We start from the raw sequence: 11,200 nt of genomic DNA, 5'->3' as shown, positions 1-11,200 counted from the left end.
ATTTCACATAAAAATTGTATAGATTTTACAAATTTAAATAGTTTCACCACAAAAATACATGTAAAGTGAAATTTACACATTTGTGGATCCATTTTTACATGTGAAATGGGTTTTGAACATTTGTAGATTGCTTCCTGTCAGCTTATGGGCCACGTGACATTTGTGACTTCCCTGAAAATGTAAATTGAGGTGCAGTTACTAGCTACACCAGCAGGTGGCAAGATTCCCTCACATGAGCTGACAGAACTACAGTCTGTAAGCTACTGAAAGGAGGCTAAACAAGAGCCATCTGTACAACAGGAGAAAACAAGTTGGCTTCTACCAGGAGGTGAATGACAAGGTGGAGCACCTTTAGTTAACCCAATGGTCGTGATTTAGGATCGGGTTCACCATTGTCTTACTTACTGGCATTACCTACAGTTTGCTAACGTTAGTGCTAGCTGTGGCAGTGGCGTACAAGCTAGCTCACGTTAGATAATTTAGTTCGGGGCCCTGTTTCAGGTTGTTAACACTGAGATAAGGTGAAACTCTTGGTTTTTCAGTTCCAGAAAGAGAGTCCATATAAAGCAATAATAAATATGTATGTGAGTTTGTCACACCACAGAAAACTGTGTTATTAACCACCCAGCCAAATTTTAATGATTAAAAAAATCACCAAGTAAGAAAAATAAGTTATCAAAATCTTGAAAAAATGAGCAGTATTCTCTGCTCTCAAATGCTTCAGGTGTGTCCACTGAGGGCGCTGAAACCACGTCCACTCGCAGGAAAGCTGCGCCCTTCTTAACTGTCAAATAGCTACAACAAAAATAGATGCTCCCTCCAGCAGCTTAATTGGATTCACACAGCCATACAAGTTTGAGCCTCCAGAGCCAGAATCCAGTTCAGAGGACAATGACCAGCTACTCGAGAATCAACCTCGTCCCTCTCAGTCTGCAACAGAAGGGTAATTGTTTTCTTCCTTTTATGCAAGTTAGCAATATATAACTAGCATGGCAAGCATGACTAGCCAAATAAAGTTAGGCGATCAATAAATAATAGAATAAAACATATTTTACCACTTTAGCAGATTATGTTAATTATTATTATTTGTCTGTCACAGATCAAACTAACAGCCATCATGGTTTTAGTTATGTTACATATTAAAATATTAAGGACTAGGACTAATGGTAACACAGTGTTCTCCACCACCAAGTATATATGTGTGTGTGTGTGTGTGTGTGTGTGTATAAATGAGGGAATATCTTGTGGATCCACAGTAGCACTGAAGCTGTTCTGGAGGCTCGTGGTGGCCAGACTCTACATAAGACACTTGATTTTTTTTTTCTTTCATTTAAAGCCCATCTTCAGCTACACATAGTTCCAGTCTTCTGACTGCTTTAGTGTGGATTGTTGAATGTCATCATTGCAAATCACACAAGCTGAGCAACAGAATATGCTCTAAACTGTCCGGATAACTTTTATGTACAGTTGTTCATATTATAGAATTGACAACTCAAATGACTGACAATATTTTTAGTCACACTGAATTAAACTATATTGTACAGGTACACCTGTGGAGAATGCAGGACAATGCCCACATAGGATGAGAATGTCTGCTGCAAAGACCTTAATGCTGTATGTAAAGATAAACAAATGTATCTTCCACAATGATCATTAAATGTATGAATACACAACCAGTAGAGTATTAGATGTCTAGCACTAAAACACTTTATAACACATACTCCAACAGGTTCAAAATAGATGTGGAGAGCTTCCTGAAGAGCCACAGTGCATGACTCTTCCTCCAGGCCTTGAGCCTGTCTGCCTGAACCCCTACTCCTTGCAAAATGCCATAAAAACCTACCAGGCAGACCATGGGCCACTGGAGATGAAGGAAAGTAAGTAAGTAAGACATTTTTTTAAATTTTGAATGTGTAGAAATTACATTTGTGTTGATCAAATGATATGCCTGTCTTTAAAAAACTGATAAGGTTTAGGACTCAAGAACCTCAAATCGCACTGTTTATGCAATCATATTAGTGATGTTGATTAATGTATACATGGATCTGTGTATAAATAATCTATGGGAGGGTACACTACGTTACAGTATCTTGAGGATCAATGCACACTGAAAACAACATAATTTGCTTTAATTAGTCAAGTAAAGTCAATTTTATTTATATAGCCCAATATCACAAATCACAATTTGCCTCAAAAGGCTTTAGAATCTGTACAATATACGACACCCTCTGACCTTAGACCCTCAATTCGAATAAGGAAAAACTCCCCAAAAAACCTTTTAACAAGTAAAAAAAAAAGACAGAAACCTCAGGAAGAGCAGCAGAGGAGGGATCCCTCTCCCAGGACAGACAGACATGCAATAGATGTCGTGTACAGAAGAGATTCACAATAGAAAATCATAGTATATACAACTATGATGACAAAATGTAGATTGTAAAACATAAGTGAAGAGCATGGATCCAGAAGCTTCAGGTGATGCCCACTAAGTAGGATCTGATACACTGTATATAAAATTGCCACATGACATGACATTTTGTTGTTATTTTGTCATTACAGTCATGCTCGCTACCTGGCCTACAGATGTTTTGTTTCCTGGTGCTGGGGATACCTGGGAAAGCACAACAGGGTTGTCATACCTTCTTGTGTTGTGCTCCATATTCATCAGGAGTACCCGGATGAAGAAGGGGACTACACAGGTAGGAGTACACAGGCTTTAAACCTCCCATTTAAATTTAAAGTCTTTTATATTTTAATTGTTTGGTAATGTTTTATGTACACAATTATTTATTCAATACACTTTTAATACATTTCATAGAAGTCTTGGACAGCTGTCAATCAGTTTTTGAGTAATGACATGTTTTTATGTGTGTCACAACTTACATTTTTGAAATGGAGGCTGGTGAGGCGCTAGTGCAAGGATGGACTGAGGCAGGAGGTAGGCTGGAGGAAGACAAAGATGAAGAACCTTACTGTCTGTGTGAAAGGGTTTAGGTTCTTACCACAGTAGTAACATCAGTGTGAGCTGCATTCCATGAGTGTGACAGGATCTGTGTGTGATCTGTCTCTTAACATCACAGACATTCACAAAGACAAACTAAGAACCTGACCTCTCAACATACCTGTATTCTTTCTGTTGCTTAGTGTTCTTTTAGACAATTGTGTGGCCACAGTCCTTTTCCCCACAAAGCGGTCTGTCTGACATCCAACTTCTCTGGTGACTTTCTGCATGTTGTCACACTGGCACTCTGTCTCTCTTGTGTTTGGAAGGGACTGCTTTGTGAACAGATAACAGTTGTAATTACTTGTCTAATAAGTCAAACATACTAATGCATATAAACAAAAGACAACTTGGTAAAACTGGATAGCAGTTTTCCAATTACTCATAACCCACCTCATTTTTCCACTGTGGGGGACAATAACAGCTGAGCAGTAGCTTTAGTTGTGAAATTAAGTTTAGTGAAATGACTAAAACATGTATGCTGCATGCATAAAATTACATGACAACTCAAAATTTTAACCTGCTTTGGGCAAGTAAAATCAAACTCTCTCTCTCTCTCTCCATGTCTTTCTCTCTCTGTCTCAGTTTATTGAATATTTTCACTTCGCGGCTGATGCTCCGGTGCTGTCTTTTGTTTTTTACCTTGCCCCACTAAAAACTAACGTTACCCGCCACTGTGGCTGGAAGGTTCGTAATTCTACATTCCAAATTCTGTTAATACACGTCTCCCTTTGTTCAGTCCCTGATCTCCTGTTGATTGTTCTCCTGTTCTCACAATTGAGAATGACTTCCGGATGGGAGCCGAAATGTCGTGATTCTGAAAACAGTCTCCAGATGACTACGACTGAAACCTTTTCTACGATCTACATTCCAAAGCAAAATAATCACCCGCTTTTGGTTAGCTAATTTTACACCCTCCTTGGAAGGCACGTCTCCCTTGGTACATGTTTGCCATCCCCATGTACATATAATTCCTTGCCATAGCTATAATGATGCACATAAAATATTACCCATCTTTTGTGGATTAGCAGTGTATTTTCCGATGGATTCCAATATAACATTACATGCAGTAACGTTAGCTAGCTTACATGAAAATGATGTTAGGCTAAGATTACACAATGTAAAAATCACATTATGGGGTTGCAAAATTTAGTAAAGTTACTGTGGACTACCTACTATAATTAAAACATAAGCACACAAGACAACTTACACTCATTGGTGGGCACGTATGGATGAAGGCCGGGGCGGGAGATAATCAGTTCGGCCCCATTCACCAGTAACAGCAGATTATCAGTGAATCCCAGTTGTCTAGTTTGTAAAACTATCAAATGTAAAATGTTCACTGCGGAGGCGGGTGTTGGTGGTGATCCTCAACTCTCCATCAAATTGGCTCTTCACAAAATCAATCCACCTCTTCTTGATCTCATAATTCTTGGGAAATTTAAATAAGGAGGCCGAGCTGTTTTGTAAATTCTTGCATCCAGGGAATATGCATTGGCGGGACGAAGGCATAGCTAGCTAGTAACCAGTAGGCTGTAGTAACTAACGGCAATAACATTAACTCTGGATTGAGCGTGCACATCACTGATGCTAATACGCTCTAGTTATTATATAGTATTAGGGGAGGGGCCATGCTCGGTGGCTCCAGTGCGTTATCGAGCCATGATTTCTGGGTAACCTCTTTAACACATCAATGGGTTCATCATTACTGCACGAGTTCCAAAATATGTCCTGAACATATGAATTACAGGGAAATGTGTATAAAATGATGCACAATAAATCTGATTTTCTATTTGATGCAATGCTCCATATGCAACACAGCCAATAGCATCTCGGCTTTGAATATTTCACTGTACTATAAACATTCACATGTTCATCGAACATCACAAATTGAAATCTAATATTGTAGCATGAGTAGGTTGAATTTTCCTTGAAGAGTTATCTAAGCTGAGTAACCTGGAAATTGTTTGTACTTGATGCAAATGACAGCATTATCATTGTGACGTGGCTTCAATGTTCTGCAACCAGCAAGACACAGAATGTGGGAAATCAGTTATAGGAGTAAAAAGGCTCTTTCCAAGAGAATGAAGCAGATACTGTTTGTGTTGTTGTCAAGCAAGTTAATCATAAAAATGTGTCCAAACTGAGAAAATAAATTTTGCCTCATTGACAGTCATTTACATATACTTTGGCTAATTGCCCTTCTGAGCTTGTCTACATAATTTTGACAACATAGCAGTGAGAGCATGATTGTCAAATATTGCCAATATTGACAACATGGAGGTATACACTACAAAAGCCAGTAACTTCAATGTGTGATTGTGCCAGTAACAGAGATTTATCTTTATAGATGAGAAAAGTACCCTGCTGTCCACAGAGGGCATACTCATCCAGATATTCATGACAGTTGGACATTTAAGCCAAATAACACTTTCAGTTGTTTAGTACTCTGCAGTGGAGGAACTCCATGTACACTGCACTGCTCTCACAGTTTTGCCTTTTTCTTTTTGCTCCTGCTGAGAAGAATTTTAGGTGTGCAGATATGTCAACTCACTAGTACTCTGTGGTGACATGACATACAGCAACATTTTGATCAAAAACAAACAAAAACAAGCCCAGCTAGATTGACATTGATCAATCATGTACTCGTCATCATGTCTTTTAAGCAGCTGGTGAGCTGGACACAAGAGGACAAAAATAACCGTTTAAAATGTATCAATTTAATCTGATCATTTGTAAAAATATTTTTTTAAATCACAAGTTGTTCTGATTTGTCAATAATTAGTTATACTTTTCATTGTTTGTGCAAATTATGTATTTTAAATGATCATTAAACATCATATCTCGCTCTCGTCAGCACCTGCACACTATTGCTTTGCTTAGCATTTTGTTTTACACACCTTATCCTACACTATCCACACACATCCACATGAACACTACTGATTTCACTGACTAACACACATCATGTCCTAAGTTATAGTTCAATTTATTTTCTTTATTACAATAAATAATAATATATTTGCCATGATGCAACTCTTTCCTCTCTTCTCCTCTCCCTCTCCATCTGTATGCATTTTTATCCCATTACTGCATGTTACTAACTCAACATCTTCTCTCTCCCATAGTTCTGTGTGTTCTCGTTTCTCTCCTCTCTCCTTCTGTCACTTTCGGCAGGTGTTTCTGCCTCCAGAGCTGCAGAGTCTGGATCTGTGGATGTGAGCCACTTGCTGCCCCCGTGTTCCTGCTCGACAACTGCTACTACAGTTGTTATTGGCTCTGTTACTAACACTGTCATTATTATTCCTATAGCTGTCATTTCTATTATTATTAATTTATTAATATTAACACTACAATTACATTTCTACTATTTTAAAAATTCTAGGTGGTATTTGCATTGTGCAAATAAAAATAAATTGAATATATTTATTGGTATTCTGTGTCTTTTGCCGTTTCTCTCATGACCGACGCTTGAGGAAAGTTACAAATGCCTAGGCCAATGTGATGTGTACTCCACGGTAAAGAGGTTGAAAGCATTACTTGTTTCACAAGACATTAAGATTTTGCCAAATTATGACACTAGGTTATTATCCATAGGTTCTATCATTATAAGTAGGTACACATCTTTTAATTTATTTCAAGTGTACTTAAGTCATTCAAAACAACTTTTAATATTGATGTTTTCATGAATGCAAGATATGATGATTTTAATATGTTAAACTGTTGCTTGTGTGGTGGTACATTTTTGTTAAACAAAATGGATCAAGACTAAATATACTTTAGAGAAAAAGCACATTCTTAAAAGCTGTCGTTCATCAGCTTCTTATGTTAATTGGAAATATAGTGGTGATTTAAACTTTTAACAAAATAATAGTTATAAATGAAAATATTAATATGGTATTTATAGGTTAACATTTTGCATAGATCTTAGCAGAAAGTAAAAAATGAAAAGATGTTATTTGCTGGCTTTGTTTGGACATTTCTTGTGGAAACATTTAATGAGAAACTATACTCTTGTGAAAACAATTATCTGCAAACTGAATAGTTATAAAGCCCCCTAGGAGGTGTCATTCATTTGCAATCTGAGAAGATCTTGCACAGGTATTATGGGGCAAAAAAAAAACATGGCTGATTGAATGCATACCTCCCAGGGAGATTCATAACTACTCAATGTGCAGGTAAATTCGATTAAAATGTGAAATCTAACATTTTAAGTCAGTAGTAAAGACAAAAGAAGTGCAAATATAAATAGAATTTATTCAAATGTCCATCCATCCATCCATTTTCTACCGCTTGGTCCCCGTTAGAAATCGCGGGTGACTGGAAACCTATCCCAGTGACTTCGGGCCTTAGGCAGGGTACACCCTGGACAGTGGCCAACTCGTCGCAGGGCGAACACAGACACAGACAAGGACAGACAACCATTCACTCACACATTCATTCAATACGGGCAATTTAGAGTTATCAATTAACCTACACATGCATGTCTTTGGACGGTGGGAGGAAGCCGGAGAACCCGGAGAGAACCCACGGTAACACGGGGAGGACATGCAGACTCCACCCAGAGAGATTGTGTGATGTTGGTCCGGTCCGGGAATCGAACCCACGAACCCACGATCTCCTTATTGGGAGGCAGGAGCTGTAGCCGCTCTGCCACCGTGCACCCCTTTATTCAAATGTGAACCATGTTTTTTTTTAAAAAAAGGAGATAAAACACAAAAGGTGGACAGTATTTAAAACTATAAACGTAAAAGTAAACACATTTATTAAAATAAGATCAATAGACTGGGCCTGTGCAAGAGGTATGCCCAGAGAGCTGCAGAGTCCATGGGGTCGTAGGGGAAAAGGGGATTAAGGGTGTGATTGTAGGAATGAGGAAGAGCAGAGGTGGTATGTGTTATGGCTACAGATGTTATTTTTTAACAATTATAATAAACATAAAAAATAAACTCAACATTAGCCATGACGTTCAGGGCTATGTTTAGGTGTAACAAAATGGGTCCTAAAGGCCAAATTCATAAACAGTGACACTCTCAGCTGTAAGCAGTTCACTGCATTTGGAGGTGGTCTTTAAAGCAATTAGCTACTGTACTTAAAAATATAATATATAATTTCTTCTAGGTGTGAAATGAACTCCATCTTTCAAAAATAGCTGGACTGTCATGTCTAATGTGAGGGTGATCAATCATTACACCATTTAAGCTACAAACAAATGTAGCTATAAAACTGAAATAAATTTAGCTAAACAAATTTCGTGGCCTTGTCGAGCTTTACCGACACCTTTTGGGTCACAGACAAAACATGATCTTCATGCCAGGGTGCTGGAGGTGTAGCTGGTGCAGGTCCTCCATCATGTTGACCAGCTTGATGCTGCTGACCTCCCCATGTCATTGCCGCCACAGTGGATGAAGAGGACATCCAGTGCTGCTCTTCCTCGCAGGGATTGGGAAAAGAAGAGGAGAAAGCCTTTCCACCACAGTCCACCACAGCCAAACCAACAGACACGGATCTTGAGCATGCTGAGGTTGCTTACCAAGGTCTCTGCATCTCTCTCACAAATGATCCACACTGTGATTATCGGAGGAAAATAAATTAGGGTAATAAATGCTTCAGGTAATGAAAAATGTAAAGTTAAGAAAAAGGGTGGCTCAGTTTTTCGTGTTTACAATACTATTATGTCACATCTGTAGGAGAAAATGGAACAAGGGAGAAACACTTCAAAATAGATGACAGTCTTTAACATTTGTTGTTGTTGTTGTTATTTGAAGACAGGCAATGTAAAATCAGCTGTCTAAAGAGCTTTGTAGGGGAGGAGAAGGATTTTAAATTATATTCTGGATTTTACAGGGAGCCAGTGCAGAGAAGCTAAAATTGGAGAAATAGGATCTTTTTTCCTAGTTCTTGTCAGTACACGTGCTGCAGCTTTGTGGTTAAACTGGAGAGTCTTAAGGGACTTATTCGGGCAGCCTGATAATAAGGAATTGCAGTTGTCCAGCCTAGAAGTAACAAATGCATGCACTAGTTTTTTGGCATCATTTTGGATAAATATTATCAAAGATAACTCAGCCTTACGGTGGTGCTGGAGGCCAGGGCAATGCCATCTAGAGCAACTATGTCTTTAGATAATGTGTGAGGTGTTTGGGGCCAAGTACAATAACTTCAGTTTTGTCAGAGTTTAACATCAGAAAATTGCAGGTCATCCAGGTTTTTGTATCCTTAATGCATGCTTGAAGTTTAGCTAACTGGTTAGGTTCATCTGGCTTGATCGATAGATATAATTGGGTATCAACTACATAACAATGAAAGTTTATGGAGTGTTTCCTAATAATATTGCCTAAAGGAAGTGTAACCCTTTTGCCAACCTGCTCGTTATTAACAAGGAATAACTACTAGGTCATCAAACAGACCTGCAACTCTGACCAAATAAGCAAAAATGATTCATACATACATATAAAATAGTAGAGCCATGGAGGATCTTGTGTCCTAACACATGAAAGTATTCTATTTCTCACCAGTTCATCACTCTTATTCCAGGATAGATTTTTTTTCCTATTACATTGTACATTTTTGTGAATATGAAGCAATAGTATTGCCTGACCATAGACCGCTAACCCTTCAATTGGGACTTGGACATAAGTATACTTCAAGGACATGGTGATTTGATAACAATTTACTGTTACACAAAAAAGTTGTTGAGGAATTAAAAAGCCACATAGATTTGTATTTATCTATCAACGACACTCCAGATATCACAAGATCTACACTATGGGAGGTACTAAAGGCCTATTTTCGAGGGCAGATCATTTCTCGTTGCAGCTTAATCAATAAGCAACGCAGAGAGAGAAACTAAGCTTATGGATGAAATCACAGAGATAGATCAACTGTACTCAGTCTCCCCTTCACCAGATTTGCATAAAAGAAAACTGTCCCATCAAACTACTACTAATATACTCTATACTATAGAAACTGCTAAACTTCTAACTCAAGCAACACATAATGTAAATGTTACGAACATGGTGATAAAGCAGGCAAGGTGTTAGCACACCAAATAACAGGCTGCATCAAGACTAATTACAAAAATACAGACTAACTTGGGAAAAAACACACTTGACCCAGAAGAGATTAACGACACTTTAAAAACTTGTTACACAAAATTGTACTCCTCAGAATCTATAAGGGTTCGATCATTGATAGACAAGTTTTTTGAAGTACTTTTTAATGATGGGTTATGAAAACAAAGAACTATTAGAAAAACCCATAACAGAGCAGAAATAGAGCAAGCCATACAAAAGATGCAGAATTCCAAAGCCCCACACCCAGACAGCTATACTTAAAGAGCCTTAAGGGCTTCAGAAGTCAAATTTCACTTCTTCTACTCAATGTCTTTAATGTAGCACTCGTTAAAGGCTATCTCCCACCAACTTTTTTTTATCAGGAATGTATCTCCTTAATTCATAAGGACAAAGATCCACTGGATCCAGGGTCATATAGACCAGTGAGCTTACTGGATGTAGATAATAAAATACTAGCTAAAAATATATATTCAAAGATTATTAAACAAGACTCATATGCAAGTTACTAGCTCTCAACACCCTGAGATACAGCTCTCTCTGGACGCAGAGAAAGCCTTGGATTGACAGTTTGGATTTAGCCCTAAATTCATTTCCTTAATTAGGTTATTATATGCCAAACCTCAAGCCTCAGTACAAACAAACAGCATCAGTTCCAGTTACTTCCCTCTAGACAAGGGTGCCCTCTATCACCCCTGGTATTCAAACTTGTCATTGAACCTCTTGCTATTTCTCTGCGTACATCAAAGAACTATGCAGGAATTAAAAAAGGAGACTAAACATAAGGTGTCATTATACTTGGACAAGTTGTTAGAAGAATTTGTAGTAGTATCAGGATATAAGCCCAAGACACTAGAAGGCATGGTACTGTCTTGCTTTTGGTTTAATTATTAGTCTTGTAACATTCGCTCTGATGGAAAATTGATTTACTCAGCTCTACCCACTCCTAACCTAAGGTTAATGAATCCAATAGTCTCACATTCAATCAAAATTTGGTCCCAGATAAGGAGACACTCTGGCTGGCAGAAAAGCTCAGTGCTAACTCTGTTGACAGACAATCATACATTCACTCCATCACTCTATGACTCGTCATTTCATCAATGGTACCTCAAAGGCATACAATCTATATGAGACT

General features: G+C 38.1%; 1 long non-coding RNA gene across 1 annotated transcript; it reads left to right on the top strand.

Annotated features, from left to right (window-relative positions):
• Positions 1–208: 208 nt before the first annotated feature.
• LOC122867005 lies at positions 209–3,127 on the top strand. Its single transcript, XR_006375843.1, has 5 exons — positions 209–943; positions 1,545–1,614; positions 1,730–1,881; positions 2,557–2,696; positions 2,896–3,127. It is a non-coding gene; the product is annotated as an uncharacterized LOC122867005 (long non-coding RNA).
• Positions 3,128–11,200: the final 8,073 nt, after the last annotated feature.

Source organism: Siniperca chuatsi, linkage group LG19 (assembly GCF_020085105.1).
Source record: "Siniperca chuatsi isolate FFG_IHB_CAS linkage group LG19, ASM2008510v1, whole genome shotgun sequence".
In the NCBI taxonomy this organism is placed as follows: Eukaryota; Metazoa; Chordata; class Actinopteri; order Centrarchiformes; family Sinipercidae; genus Siniperca; species Siniperca chuatsi.
Note: the sequence above shows the minus strand (reverse complement) of the source record. Positions and strands in the feature narration are given on the sequence as shown.